We start from the raw sequence: 17,055 nt of genomic DNA, 5'->3' as shown, positions 1-17,055 counted from the left end.
TAGCTATGAAACTCATACTACCAGTATTAAACTAAAAAAAAAATAGTTTAGATGTATTTTTGACACTAAAAGGCATAAATTCCCCTCTAAACTTGTCAGTTACACACTTAAACTATTGTCACGACCTATGACACTTGAATTACTTAAAAGTTAATTTATTTCAATCTTGACACACATACATCCAGTCACATGATGAGAAACTGTTTCACACTCGTGCCACGTCATCACCATGTCACTGACACATCAATAATTACGTTAGATTTTTTAAAAATAAATCACGTCACCCAATTTCTTCTTCTTCCCTATACACCATCAAAACCACCATCAAATCACTATCATTGTTGCTATTATCATCAATTCACTTCTCCACCACCAAAGATTTCACTGCCCATAATCAAATTCACCAGCAAAATCTTTCCACAACCATTGTCATTATAAAAAATCGACAACAACCATCATAAATTTAAATAAATTCACTATCGGAACCGCATCACTATCATTGAAATTTATCAGAACCATAAATTCAACATCCACATCAAAATCACGAGTTTCATTGTCATTATTGAAATAAAAATCATACCACCACTAATTTTTCACCCATTACCAAACCCACCAAATTTTTTTATCACAATTACAAATTTCATTCAAGCTCAAAGAGGAGAATTGTGAAAACTTGCAATGTTTATTTGCAAAGATTTTAGTCAGGCAATTGAAAATCAAGTGCTCGATTTACCTCTAGAGAGGATTTTTCTGAGAGAAGAAAGATCTATGAACATACATTAAAAATTTGAATTTTGTGCAAAAATCCAAAAACTTTTTATACAAAATAAAAGGCAAGATTTGAAAATTTTCTTATTTCAAATGCTCACAATCAACAAAAAAAACACAAAAATAAATTGAATAATCCGTGCTAACTTGATGAATTTGATGTGGAAATAGTAAGGATTGACCAATTTTAGATATCTCGCCAAAAAATATTTTGAGCAGTGAACCTAATTAATTGAACAACTTCGCGATTTTTGCGATGGATTTCTATCCCGCAATATTATTTTATAATTTTCTCTTGAAAATTTATCATGAAAAAAATATTTTTCTTATTAGCCATAGCAAAAAGAGTGTTTGTGATAAGAAAAAAATTGCTTTTTTCTAACTCAAACGAGCCTTATTTATTTTTTATTTAATTTTATTTCCATGTCCACTTTGAGGGTGGTATTAAATTCACTTTTGAGTAGTATAAATGTGTAATAGGTCACCTCAATAATTTAAGCGTGTAACTGACTTTTCGGTACAACTTTAGGGGTGAATTTATGCCTTTTCCCTGAATATAATTATATTCACTGGCAAATTGACAAAATAATTATATCTATTTTGTATCAAAAAATGTATTTTATATATATACACAAAATATATATATTTATTGACTATGTTTCTTCAAACCCCAATCCGCTTTTGCTCGCCGTTACTGACGGGGTCTCGGTTGATTTCCCTTCCTTTAGCTACTAAGATGTTTCAATTCGCTAAGTTTGAAAAGTCCAAAGAGCGCAGACTAGCCACGGAGCTTGATTATTTTGATAGGAGTCTACTTATCTCAATATCTCTTTTAATCCTAGTGGTGTGGTTTGAAAAACAAGTATTCAATTCTCACAGCTCCCCTCTCCTGATGAAAATTGTAGAAGAAAAAAATTCATAAACGTAGAAACAAGCATCCACTTACTTAAAGAAACAAAGAGTTAATGCCAATGCATGAATATAGAAAGAAAACTATACCAATTTTGGTTCAAGAGCCGTAATACTTCAATCACATGGTAGGTGCCACATCATTGCTGAGTGGGACGATTACACCATTATCATGATTACTATTTTGGCAGAAAAAGTAGTTAGAGTTACAGTATCCATTTTTACTTTTCATTACATTTTCCTTTAATTCTGATTAAATAGTATTAATAGAAGTGGATGATACTTGCAACACATGATCTGAATGTGTTAAGCTCAATACAATTTCCATTTCCTCTCTAATTCTCTCTTAATTTCTCATTTATTCTTCCTCTTCCTCTTAATTCTTCTCCTTTCTTCTTCTTATCTACATTGTATTCCCTTGATGCCTTCATTTTGGTATCAATTGATATCAGAGTCAGGTTAATCTCACACTATAGGATCACGAAAAATTATTAAAACAATTCCTGAAGCAGCTGAATACAATGTCCAAAAGTAATTTGAGGGTTTGGCAGCTCAACAATTGGACCTACACTCTGTTATGAATGAGCGACATCGAGAATTAAGGTTGGACATAGATCGTAGACCAGTAGAGGTGATGCGATTAGTCCAATCATTGAAGGACACTGTTGATGGAATGTGACTGCACCAACAAGCCAAGGAGAGAGGTGCGGCCTCAAGTTCGATTGAACCACCATCAACTGTTGGTCATGGAATTTTGGGCCCTAATCTGTTTCATACTTGTAAACATCGTAATCATAATTTACTTTTCCCTCGTTTCAATGCAGAAAATCTGAAAACGTGAATGTATCGGAGAGATCAATATTTTTCTATAGATAAAACTGCAGTAAACCATAGATTAAGGCTGATAGCAATGAACTTGGAAGATGAGGCTTTAGCTTGGCACCAAGCTTACTTGCGGTGTAGAGTTCCACTTAATGTACCTGGGTGGGATGAATACTTGAGAGCAATAACTGAAACTTTTGGAGATGATTTTTTTGATCATATGCTTGAACTTAAGCAACTAAGACAAACTAGAATAGTAAGGGAATTCCGATTTGCATTTAGTAGACTCTTGACGGAATGTAATTTCACTACTGCCCAAGCCATTTCGTGTTTCTTAGGTGGATTGAAGGATGAATTGGTAGGAACTATACTAATGCATGAACCACAAATTTTGTATAAGGTGTTTAGGTTGGCTAGACTAACTGAAGCTACTCAACTAGCTAATGCTAGATCTCAAAGAGCATCCAGAATACAAGGAGGAATTGTTAGGAAGCAACATCAGGAGACACTTGTTGCAATGTCACAACCTACCAATTATAATCAGGGAACTCTATTGAATTCACCATCTTCTATTGGAGGCAGACCTAGGAGAACTATCTCTCTAGCTTAAATGCAAGCAAAGAGGGCTCAGGAGTTGTGTTACTTTTGCAATGAGAAGTACAACATTGGTCATAAATTAATCTCCCTAAGCAGTTATTTATGCTAGAAATGGACAGTATCGAGTTAGACGATCTAGAACTTGAACTGAAATCTCCAATTAATGATAACAAGTATGTGAAAGGTGAAACCATAGTCTATGGTGCTACTACTTTGATTTCACTGTGTGCCCTTGCTGGAATTCAGGGTGCGCAAACTATTCATGTGAAGGGTTATAGTGGTAAGAGACCAATTCAAATATTACTTGATAGAGGTAGTACACACAATTTTATTGATAAAGATTGTGTGAAAAGGTTGGAATGCACTGTTATTCCTACTCCCACGAGCTATGTGAGTTTTGGTAACACTGCTAAAGAGACCACAACTGGAATCGTTAGGGACTTTGAGTGGATACTGCAGGGCACTACTTATCTATCTGACTTAATAGTGTTCCCTATTGGTAGATATGATATTGTTCTGGGAGCATTATGGTTGAAGACACTAGGTCCAATGACCATTGATTTTACCGAGCTTACTATGTCGTTCAATCACAAATGGAAGAAACATATACTTAAAGGGGTGCATGAAGATTGTAGGTTGACCAGTTCCAAAGTTGTGAACAAGTTATCAGGAGATCAGGTTGAATTATTCATGTTACAAATGTTTCAAGTTATGAATGGGGACTCTGTGGGATAGAATTTTGCCCTGCAGTTATCAAAGGAGGAAACCATAGCACCTAAAATTGTTGTTTTACTTAATCAATATCATAAGATATTTTCTGAACTTGCAACCTTACCTCCTCTAAGGGTCCATTTGATCGTAAGATTCCTTTACAAAATGGAGCTAAACTTGTCAATGTTAGACCTTATAAATACTCATCTATGAAGAAGGATATTATAGAGAAGTTGGTCAGCGACATGCTCCAACGAGGTGTTATTCAATATAGTAACAACCCCTTCTCTTCTCTAGTGGTGGTTGTGGGAAAAAAGATGGAACATGGAGATTATGTGTAGACTATAGGGAGCTTAATCAGTGACAATAAAGGACAAGTTTCTTATCCCTATTATTGATGATCTCTTGTATGATTTGACAGGAGCAAGAGTATTTTCCAAGGTGGATCTGAGATTTGGTTTATCACCATATTAGGACGATAGTTGATAATGTCCCTAAAACTGCTTTCAAAACTCATATAGGTTACTATGACTTCCTAGTTATGCCTTTTGGCTTAACTAATGCACCTTTTACATTCCAATGTTTGATGAATCACATTTTCCTGCAACATTTGAGGAAATTTGTATTAGTATTCTTCGATGACATTTTGATTTATAGCAGGTCATTATCGGATCATGCCAACCATTTGAAGTTAGGTTTTGACCTTATGATAAACCATTAATTGTTGGCAAAGCAATCAAAGTGCGTATTTGGGGCATTTTATATCCTATGAAGGGGTTTCCACTCCCAAAGAAATATCAAGGCGGTTAAGAGTTGGCATGTTCCCAGTACGCTTAAACTATGTAGGGGTTTCTTAGGTCTAGCAAGTTATTATAGAAAATTTATTCAGAGATATGGTTTCATTCTGAGTTACTGAAAAGGGATAATTTCATATGGTCTAACAGTGATTTTCAAGCCTTTATGGAGTTGAAATCAGCTCTACCTAATTACTCAATTCTGTTGTTGAAACAGTTGCATGTGGTACTGGCATTGATGTTGTCCTTATGCAACATGACCACCTTATTGCTTTCATTAGCAAGGGTTTATCTGCATGCCATGTTGCTTTATCTATGTACGAGAAGGAATTATTGGTCTTGTTATTTGTTGTCACCAAGTGGGCCCACTACTTACTTGGTCAACACTTCATTTTTAAAACTCAACACAAATCCTTGAAGTATCTATTGGAGCAAAACCTACGTACAGATTTTCAGATTAGGTGGTTGGCTAAACTGTTGCCTTTCGACTTTGAAATTCAGTATAAAAAGGGTAAGAAAAACTTGGTTGTCGATGCTTTGTCTAGGATCCAAGGTGCAGAACTTATGTCCATGATAGTGTCTTCAGTACAAGCTGATTTATGGGATGAGATCAAAGCTAGTTGGTCTACTGATCCTACGTTACAGGTCCTTATTCAATCCTTGCAAGCACAACCTCATAAGCATTTCACTTGGCTTAATGCACAACCGAGAAGAAAAGGGAAATTAGTTATTGGTGATAATGCTTCCCTTAGGGCCAAAATCTTATCACTATGGAATTCTACTCCTATTGGTGGGCATTCAGGCATTTATTCCACTACTAGGAAGGTCATGACCTACTTTTATTGGAAGGGTATTGTCACACCCCGAACTACCCCCGAGACGCGGACACGGGACCTAGGACCACAAGTGATCCCAACTAACCCTTCTGACATGATCACGAGCATACTAAAGATAATAAACTGATGCGGAAGCTAAAATATAAATAAAATGAAAAGATGGGGAATACCCATATACTATAACTGAGATAAATGAAAACTGATGAGTTTAATACAAACAAGATATTAACTCAATACTAAGCTGAATCTAACTATGTCTGAAAATAGCCTCTAACTGACTAGAAATGTTGGGACAGGCCCCCAGCTAAGTCTAGAAAAACTGAAACTAAAGGACTGAGAATACTGAAAAGAAACTCATGATTATTATCCTTGGAGAATGAGGACTCACCACTGATTCTGCTGAACTGGAGATCGGGAATCGATCTAAGCGTGATCTAGATGCTGAGAACCTGAACCTACATCCCGAGAAGATGTAGCGTAGAGTATGCGTCAGTACTTGAAAGGTACTGAGCATGCAGGATAGAATAAAGTTGAAATAACACATAACTGAACAAAGCACATAAGCAATGATATAATCTGAACATGATATAGATATTGAATACTGAGCTAACTGAATGCAATGACCAATTTATAACATGTTGAGACTGAATACTGATACATGGTCAATGCAATAGAATCTGACTGAACTGTGGGAGCTACTAATAACGGATAATAAAACCACATGAGCTAAATGTGGAGTCCGATGTATACGCCCCATCGAGAGGACCCAGTACACCCGACCAAAGGTGGAGAGGCATGCTGGCGTGATCACTGAAATGATGCCCACAGAGGTGACTTACAACCTACGTGGCTAGTAGTTCTGGGAATGTTTGGGTACGCTGAACCCTAGTCCAACTCGGTATTATGCTACTCCCAGTGGATTGAGTAATTTACACATTATAACTGAATTTCTGTAAGTTACTGGATAACTCAAACTGAACATGCAAACTGAGGATGCAACAATCAAACTGATATTGATGCATTAATAACTGAGGCATGTACAACTGAATAGCTGAAATATCTGACCTAGCATGTGTAATTCAAGAACTAAAGAAATACATAGCTATGGTTCTGGAATTCATGCAATAAACTGAATATTAACGTACTAATCTGACTTGGATCATTCTAACAGCTAAGAACCCAACAATTCTAACAGTCAAGAAATCCTAGTTCTAGTCATAATAAGGGAATAAAGAACTGACTGAAAAGTAGGGACCTAATGGGTGAAAGGAACCCACTAGTGAAATCCCACATACCTGGTGATGAATTCCACGGAGAAATCTTTCGATTTCAGGGCTGGAACTAGAGGAAACTTGTTGCGTTTTTGAACTTAGGGTTGGTCGCCTCTTTCTCTCCTTTCAAGAAAAGTCAATATATAAGCAAGTTGCTCGAGCAGTGGGTTAAAGCTTGGAACCCTTATGGGTATGGAACCTTTTCAAATACTGGATCTTGTGCTAGTAGTTCCTGGCTGTCTTCAAAGCGGGCCCAAACACGTCTCTTATTGAAATAGGAGAATTCGTGAACTAACCTGCTAAAAGGCCTGATATCTTTAAGTTTTGAATAAAGATATGACTTGGGTAAGTTCTAGTTATGTTTCTAGGTTTAAACTGACTATAACCACAAAATTTAGGATTAAAACGACGTAGTTTAGGTGTCCAACGAATAAGGAAAAGACCGAAATAACCCTGACTTAAACTGCAGACGGACTAACCACGACCACCTTCACGAACCGTGAAAGGGACCACGAACCGTGAAGTCGGTAGTGGTCTGGACTTGGTGACTACTAGCTGAGGGCCTGAGTCCACGAGCCCTACCACGACCCGTGTGAAAGACCACAGACCGTGAAAGTGTCTATGGTCTCCACTTGGGCTGTGGTCTGGAGGGACTGGCTAGGGGGCTTACTGGTAAGGCTCCACGGACGCCCCATGGGTCGTGTGAAGGACCACGGACCATGAAGGTCTTCGTGGTCCTGACTTAGGCGTGGCGGTCTAAGGGGCTGGCTAGGAAGGCTCACTGCCTTGACTCTACGGGCGCAACCACGGCCCATCATCAAGGCCACGAACCGTAAAGGTACTCGTGGTTTGATGTCTGGGCCTGGTGACTTCCAAGTCAAGACCACGGGCAAGTCTACGGACCGTGAACCCTATCACGGTCCGTGAACCCTGTCGTGGTTCACTGGTTCAGGTATATTTTTGAAATTTCTTTCTGGGTCTGGGTTTCGAAGTGTTACAGGTATTCTATCAGCTATAGTTGTTTTTGTGCACAAGTGTGCTATGTGCCAAAGAAACAAGTATGATACATCAGCTTAAGCCCCTGCCTATACCTTATTTACCGTGGATAGGTATATGTATGGACTTTATTGAAGGACTCTCTAGATCTAAAGGCAAAACTGTTATTTGGGTAATAGTTGATAGATTAACAAAGCTGGTCATTTCATTGCCTTATCACATCCCTATAGTGCGCAATCTCTTGCTCGTATCTTCTTGGGTAACATTTTCAAGTTGCATAGTTTCCTGCAACTATAACCCATGATAGGGATCCTATATTCATTAGCAACTTTTGGAAGGCATTTCTAAGTACTCGGGGGGGGTGTCCTTGCAGACTTCTACAACTTACAATCCTCAGACTGATGGACAAACTAAGGTTCTGAATAGGTGTCTTGAAACTTATCTCAGATGTTTCTGTACTGATGCTCCTGCTAATTGGGGTTCTTATCTAGCCTTAGTTGAATGGTGGTACAACTCTAGCCCACATTCTTCTATTCAAACTTCTCCTTTTGAGTTGTTTTATGGCTATCCTCCTCCCTAACATCTTCTATACTTGCCTGGTGACTCTGAATCTGATGTTGTTGAGGATTTTATGTTAAGCAGACAGTTTAAACTCTAGTTGGCTAAGTTTCATTTGCATCGAGCCCAACAAAGGATGAGTGCACAGGCCAATACTCATAAGTCTGATAGGCATTTCCTTGTTGGTGATTGGGTTTATGTTAAACTTCAACCTTATAGACAATCTTCGTTGTGTATTTTTTCATATCACAAACTCACTTCTAGATATTTTGGTCCATATCCCGTTGTAGAGAAGATTGGTGTTGTGGCTTACAAACTCCTTTTCCCTCCTAAGGTGCAAATCCATCCTATCTTCCATACTCTCTCATGAACTTCCCAGTACTATAGTGCATCCTCTTGTCATTGACTTGTCTAGTCCTCATTGCCCTGAGCCTGAATACATCTTGGAGCGACGAATAGTGAAGCATGGTAATAAGACGGTTGCTTAGTGGTTTATCCAGTGGTTTGGCCTTTATCAATCTTATGCAACTTGGGAACTGGCTTCTACATTGTAGACTAGGTTTCCTTCTATCACCCTTGCGGACAAGGGTGTTGTTTCACAGGGGGTATTGATACCAATTTGGGTTCAAGAGCCATGTAATACTTCAATCACATGGCAGGTGCCACATCATTGCTAAGCTGGACGATCACACCATTAGCCTGATCACTTTTTTTGCGGGAAAAGTAGTTGGAGCCAGTTACTGTGTCCATTTTTACAGTTCATTGTATTTTCCTTTAATTCTGATTAAGTAGTATTAATAGGAGTGGATGATACTTGTAAGGCATGATTTAAATGTGTTTGGCTCAATACAATTTCCATTTCCTCTCTAATTCTCTCTCAATTTCTCGTCTATTCTTCCTCTTCCTCTTAATTCTTCTTCTTATTTGCAATTTATTCCCGTGATACCTTCATTTTGATATCAGAAAATTCCCAGGATCTCAGCTCAGCACAAATGATTTCTAACATAAGACTAAGAGACTTCAAGTATCAAAATTTACTAAAGCTCTTGTCGTTATGTAAGTTCAACCGTCTTGACAAGACAAAACCATAATAGAGTCATTTTTACCCAGAAATTCAAGGTGAAGGTAAAATCTGATTCAACTGAATCCCATATCAGAACCATTTAGATAGACAAATTCACTATCTCGGCGTTTTTTCGTATCATACATTACATTAGATCTTTGTCGTAATATCATGTTAAAGTGCAGAAACAAGTAACAACCTATGTTGATTTATTAAGCAAATAAATCTACAGCATACTTTTCAATCCAAAGCTTTCTTTCAACATCTGGAGCTCCATGCACTTGTGTAAGGCTGAAAGGCTGCCTCCAATACCCTACTTATGAACCATCTGGTAGGTCAGTTTAACAACTGCTTAAATGGAAAAAGTAGAGCCAGCAAAAATTGAAATCAGATCCATTTCAATGTTGAGAGTAGGCTGACTATTCTACCGTGCAGTTCAATCCATTGACATATAGGAATCGTCAAATGGATCTTTGGAAAGCTGGATTTCCTGAAAGCTACCACCACTGTGACCATTCGCAACCAAAGTATGAATGTGTGGATTGAATAGATGTTGTTTCAGCTTGCCAGTGTTCAGTGGACTCAAATGGCAAACTCTGAGGAATTGCATGCATCACCTGCTCCGGTATGATGATCTGGTTTACATGCGTGGAGTGGCGAATTGAAATAAATTCATTCTCATTTGACAGAAGAGAGAGAGCACGAGGTAATTCTGGCGCCACACCCATATTTAGAGAGAACGTGGTCTCCTTGACACCTGATAGAGAAATCAAAGGGTTTTTGATTTGATAATCAAACAATCGTAGAAATAAAAGTAATAACATTGTGTAATTTTAAATAACTTGGTGCCTCGGGTGAATATAATTATCTAGCATTTCAAGTTACTTTTGAGAACACATATGAACGTAAGAGAACTCTCAGAAAACTGATTAAAGACAGCTCCTTAAACTTTATAGCATAGCATTTCTACATCCTTTTCTCCTAATTGCTCTTAGAAGCCTTTACAAAGGTAACTTGGCCAATCATAAAAGAAAACAAAATAAATTGGATTCAAGTACGTTAGTCCTATTATACTGACAAGGGGCAAAATTCTACTGCTAACAGCAGATTTATAACTAGTCAACATGTAATCTCAATATTATTGTACCATTAATGAGAAGAAACCTGATATTATATTATCTTCTTTACTCCGATCAGCAACATATCAATGCTGGAGGCAAATTGCCTAAGAAATCAAATGCTCAGGCATCTCCTGTCACTCATCTCCAAACTCCCGTCAAACAAAGCTAAACAAAAATTTTGTCCCATCATTTCTGTAGCTTGCCCAAGTGTTTTCAATCAGAACTAAGAAGAAAGGTAAATGTCCACATTTTTGGCTGCCTGCACATTGTTTCCTCGACGGATGAAAGAAACTATACATTCTAAGTGTGCCTGATAGAGTATTTACATCCCATCAAATGGAAAGTAACAAGATTAGCCGGTGACCTTTCTTTTCAAGTGGCATTAGACCAACTTACTGACACTTCGTTTAATCCACAGGCCACCTAGACTTCTCTACCAACACAAATAATCGATAACTTTGTCCACCAGAGTTTGCACAAATAGGACAAATTCACCCAGTGTGCCTCTCTTGTATTTGTACCATGGTCTCCAGAGCCAAAATTGTCACTCCAGTTTTTTGACTGTCGGGCTACCCTCTTGGCGTGTACCAGCACTAGATACTTAGTACCTTCAAATAAACTTGACACGTTTACTTATAGCTATATTGTAAAGAAGCAAACCTTTTTATCCCATAATTTTTTACAAGCTTAGTGCATATTCCTTGTATAACAGATGCTACCGAACACTTCACTTCTTTTTGTCAGTGCTTACAATCTGTAATTCAAGATAACTAACCTAACCATCATCTCAAACTTTCTTGGCTAAGAACCTTTTGGTGGTATTAGGCAACAGCTCTATGCTGTCACCTAAATCTTTCAATTTTCCAAGGTACTATGTGCGAGAAGAGAGAAAATAAGTCATGATCCACAACCACTGCATACTTCTATTAGTTTTTGATGCATTCAAGTTTAGTTCTTATAAATGAATTGATCATCCAACAACAAACTGGTTAGACCGTCTGTGTAACGACTATCATAGTTGTTTTGAGTTTTCTGCATATCCTGTTTTTTAACCCACTCCATAGCTTCAATATATCATTTGTGACTTGCGGGGATGGGTGACATGATTACCGAAGTGATCGGATGAATATTGGATGATATTTTCAATTTTGAAGGTCTAAAGTTTGACCAAAGTCAATTTTCTAGGTTAACAAGTGCAGGTTCAAATTCTAACAGTTCTGTTAGGTCTGGAAAGGTGCTTTTTGACTTAATTGGGTGGTTGGTACGGATCCCGAAATGTTCAGGAGTGATTTGATTATTGGTTGGATTCATGAGTTTTAAAAAAGTTAAGGCTGATAAAAAGTTTTAAGGTTTGGGATTGGTATTGCACGCCTGCATAACAATATCATTGAGATTGGAGTTGCAGGCATGCTCATATATATATATGGATCGGAGTTGCACACCTCTTCATGTATTATTTAATAATATTTATGGATCGGAGTTGCACGCCTGCACAGTATATAGACCTCATGTGTCCTCCATGGGTCCTGACTATCGGACAGAGAAAGTGGGTGTATACGTAGCACATGCATTGCATTCATCTCATCACCTTTACATAATGTGTTGATTTGTGAATGTGAAATGGCTTAGTGTTAATGAACGTGAATTATTTTCCTCTTTGTTGTCTGATTTGACCCAAATAGATGGTGTGCTATAGTTTGTATTTACTGTGGAAATCGCAGATTTTAGCTGGATTCAGTATTGTTTATGAACTGATTTGATGTTGTCTTTAACTGCTAGTCTGCCGGTTTTATTCTGATATTTTTGCCCAAGTGTTGAAGGAACAGTGTAGGACTGATCCTTGCCATTGCTTCTTTTAAAAGTCGGTCCACAATGCTGCTGAGTACATGTGATCTTTTGTACTCACCGTTGCTTCCTGCACCTCTATTGTGCAGGTTCCGAGCCCAATACTAGCTGTTCTGCAGCATCCAAACTTCCATTTCTTTTGTGTTTTTCCTGTCTTAACTTTCAAGCAGTGTAGTAATTTTGGATCTTATTGGTATATCTTAGAGGCTTGTACTCATGTCACCAGATTTTGGGGTTGCAAACTGTTTTATTTCACATTTCAGTTTTGATCTATAAAAGCTTAATGTTAAGACTTTGCTTCCGCTACTTATTTACTTTTATAGGGTTGGCTTACCTATCGGTGGGTTAGGATACGTGCCATCACGATCTCGGTTTTGGGTCGTGATAATTTATAAGCATAATACATAAATATGTCCTTTAACTTGGCTTCAAATTACATTTATGCCCTTCAACTTTGGGTGTGCACAAGGAGACACTTAAACTTGTATAAAGTTGAACAAATAGACACACATGTCCTACATGGCATCCTACATGTCATTTTTTGTCCTACGTGGTGTCCTACGTGTATTGTGCCACGTTGGACTCATATGTCTACTTGTTCAAGTTTATACAAGTTTAAGTGCCTACTTGTGCAAAGAGTTGTCAAAATGGGCTTGGCCCGCTAGGCCGGCCCAACCCAACCCTTGAATTAGATGGGGTTGGGCTCAATTTTTTCAGCCCATTTAGGAACGAGGCTTTTTAGCCCAGCCTCATTTGGCCTGCTGGCCTCGTAGGCCCAACCCGCAAGCCCAGAGGCTGGCTGTGAATTTTAAAAATATTTATTATATATATTTTAAGTAGTATTTTATTTGTTAAGATTTTGTCAATAAATAATTTTAAAATACCTATATAAAATCAATACTATTTTTTACATATCTTTTACATTTTAGGGCCATTAGCTCACTAAAATTTCTTATTAGCCCAAGTCCATTCCTCCATTATAACTAAGAATCTTTGACCTCTTTTATTTTTACTTTTATGCCTAACTTTTCACTTCTCCTTAATTGTCTTGTTTATGAAAATAGTGATCATGTAATGTGTTTTGCTCGGATGAAACTTATGAATGTTGTATCTTGGCTATTATGTATCTGTTTTGTAAATATTCACTGAAGTATGTGTAATTCATCAACGTTCGTTTTCTTTCTAACAAGAAAATGTTATCCGTTTTTTGGTTGAAGGACCAACCCGTCCCAACTCGTGGCCCGCTTAGGACTGGGTTGGGCTGCTATTTTATAGGCCCTTCAATTAAAAGGGTCAGCCCAACCCATTTAACTCTCTAGCCCGTTAGGGTTGGGTTGGATTGGGTTGGGCCAACCCATTTTGATAGCTCTACTTGTGCATACCCAAAGTTGAAGGGCATAAATGTGAAATGAGGCCAAGTTAAAGGGCACATTTATGTATTATGCCTAATTTATATTCAGCTTCAACCATTATTTAAGGTCTCAGTAACAAAACAACTTGGATAATTTGTACTTGAACCCTTGAGAGTCTAGTAAGATTAGGCTTTTTGAAAGAAATGAAGGATCACAACCAGAAATCAGGCAGCAACAATAATTTCTATCATCTGCAGAACCAATCTTAATAACCCAACATACAAGGGTTTCCTACGGCATAAAGGTAAAGCTTTCAATAAGGTATTCCTATGTCACTATCAAATATATTTCAGTTCCGAGAAAAGGAATGTGCAGAATATAAAATTTATCCAATAGGTTCATCAAGAAGTTACAGTACTCTTGCAAGCCATGTGATTATAATGCAAATATCAGTTGTTATACTAAGATATCTTGCAGCCACTGAAAGCTCACTACTAATAATTCAATGACTTGATGGATATCTTTAGAGAGAACTAGCCTTACCAACACAAAAGTAGAGATCTTTCCTACTCAAATCAAGAAAAGAAAAGAGTAACGATGGAAGTTCATGCACAACAAGAACTACAACAGAACTTAAAATGAAAACTACTGTAGGGTGGGGTTCCTTGGTATTGAAACAAACCTTGACTTAAGACCTCAGCTGTCGTGCCATTGGACACCGAGTACAAGTTAGATGCTTTGGTCTGCATTTCAGTGGTCACTGAATGCTTGACTCCCCCCACAAGTGATTGCCCATTAATACTGTCAGCTTTGTAGGGCTTTAAAGTTAACCCTCTTGTTAATGTGAACTTGGAAACTTCAGAGGTTTCCCAGGTAGAATCTGCAGTAGGTTTAGAGTGAACAAGGGGGTCATTGTTGAACACAAGATTCATCAATTGCCTATTATCTGTAAACGTATAAGCACATGAAATGGTAGTGGGTAAGCACAACACAAAAACAATGTAAGAAATGTGTTTCAATTAGATGATAATTGATAAGGTAGAAACCTGAAAATAAAATGTTCTAATTAGCTCCCTACCCCCACACCCATCACCAATGGTGAAGCTATACTTGTCCAAGGAGAGTCAATTGACAACCCTTTGCTGAAAAATTACATGCAGAATGGTAAAAATAATAATAATTCTACGTACATATACTGTATGTTAGAATCCCCCTGATTTCATTAATATTTTGAAAATTTTGACTCCGCCGCTGCAGTCACCACAACCTTCACGCTTCATGCACCACCACTCATCACCAGAGAAAGAAAGGTATAATAGGACAACAGAACTAGAAAAATGCAAAAAGAGGTGAACTAAAAGTTGGATGAACCTTCACCACAGAACATGTCCAAAGAAACACAACAGAGAAAGATACTTGCAGAAGACCTAAAGAAAAAGTCATATTCCATGTCACTATAAGCTTGATTGACAGAAGCAGCATATCCAATCTCACATGTAGTAACTCATGGGCTTACTTTCCAAACGAAAATTGTTCGAGCATAAATACTTTTATAGGTACGCGTATATCTTAAAATGTATGGATTAAAGCAAACCAATGCCATAGAAATTGGTTGTTTGCACCAGAAAAAGAATTTCTTATAGAAACATTGACAATCAATCACATTCATGTCCATAATAAAAATTAGTCTTCTCATTTTGAATGCTCATTACTTTTACATTTCAGAAGAAAAGAAGCCGAATCTTAACATAGGCATTATACCATAAAACAACGAAGAAAGCCTTGTCGAGTTAAACTGGATAGTTTCCTGCTGTGACTTGCGGCGGCGTGCATTGTGATCAGAAAGCCTCCTGCGACAGCTTCGCTTGTTTTCATCAAAATCAGACAAGCTATGGAACCTTCAGTGGTAGAAAAAAAAGGAATGAGCCATTATGATCTCAAATATGCATAAGGACTGAGGACATATTAAAGACCCGAAAATGCCATAAGAAGCATACATCCAGAAGAACAAGTTGTTATTAACTAAGGGAAACATGTAAGTAGAAGATATGCCTGCCAAATGAGGTTTACCTGCTACACTGCTGACAAAAGCGTCTCTCGACACCTAGTATGATGACCTTTGGGCATTTGGAATGAGTGTGACAAACTCGATGTTTTCGGTGATATCCTTTAGCTGAAGAGAGATCAAGATTGCAGGCGTCAACCTGACAGTGCGGAATTAGTGGATTGTGAGTAGAGAATTTTGTTTTCTTTGGTGCAATAGGAGATGATATAGGGGAGATGGAGAAGGACGGGAGCTCAACACTGCTTTCACCACGGTTGCTTTCGAATGTTCGCTTGCCAAGTTTGAAAGGTCCATCATAGGCGTCCATGGGTGGTGAAGTTGTAGATAGCTCAACTATGGACTTCTCCACATGAAAAGTGAAGTTGGATGGTTTGGAGTCAGAAGTAGGGTCCACGTCATCAAAGTCATAAACACCAACAGTGTCAAAACCTGAGAAATTGAAGGATCCCGAATCTGTTTTGGGATCCTTTGAACCAAACATCATCCATTTTACATTGCACTCCATAGAAGAAATAGCAATCAACTAAAAAGAAGAAAAAACATGAGTAATTGCAAAATTGTCGGTTATCCCCAAAGCAAATAAAGACAACAACAAAGAATGGTTGACTAAGAGAGGAAGGAATAAGTCCATAACTACAACCATTCAAAAGAAGACTTGTCAAAAAGGATATCATTAATTAACACCACTACATCCTTTTCAGTCACCTAATTATTAAGTTTCCATCAGGATAATAATGAGCCTGATTGTGACTCTCCATTTATCAGCAAACAAAAACCCCTCCCTTTAAAATATCAAACCGCACACAAGAATCTACAATTTGCCGACAAGCCCTACTTCATCCACACCCATCTTCGCTTTCACCCCAACTTAACTTGGAATCAAATCTTTATACCATCGTTTACGAGGTCAGCTTGCAAAACAGCACAGTTAACGCGCCAAAACTTTGCATCCACACAAAATCCCTATTAATGTTTTATTTTTTATTATTATGATAATAAATTTTTTAGGGAAAATGCATGAGTATCCCCAGCCTATGCCCAAAATCTTTGAGACACACCTAACATTTAGTAAGATTCTATTACCCCGAACTTATTTTTTAATTAATTTTCTATCCCTTTTTGGCTTTCATGGCACTATCTTTGAAAAAATTGTTAACATGCGTTGGGCTCACAAGATAGTGCCACATAGGTTGAAAAGGGATAAAAAATTATATATAAAATAAGTTCGGGGGTAATATGACCTTAGTAAAGGTTAGATGTATCTCAGAAATTTTGGGCATGGGCTGGGGATACTTATGCATTTTCCCTATAATGGTTTGGTTTTGAGTTACTGGTGGACTCAGGAAT

At 37.7% G+C, this 17,055-nt stretch overlaps 1 pseudogene; it reads right to left on the bottom strand.

Moving 5' to 3' along the window:
* Positions 1–9,398: 9,398 nt before the first annotated feature.
* LOC125857054 (squamosa promoter-binding-like protein 12) lies at positions 9,399–16,506 on the bottom strand (annotated as a pseudogene).
* Positions 16,507–17,055: the final 549 nt, after the last annotated feature.

This window comes from Solanum stenotomum, chromosome 2 (assembly GCF_019186545.1).
Source record: "Solanum stenotomum isolate F172 chromosome 2, ASM1918654v1, whole genome shotgun sequence".
NCBI lineage: Eukaryota > Viridiplantae > Streptophyta > Magnoliopsida > Solanales > Solanaceae > Solanum > Solanum stenotomum.
Note: the sequence above shows the minus strand (reverse complement) of the source record. Positions and strands in the feature narration are given on the sequence as shown.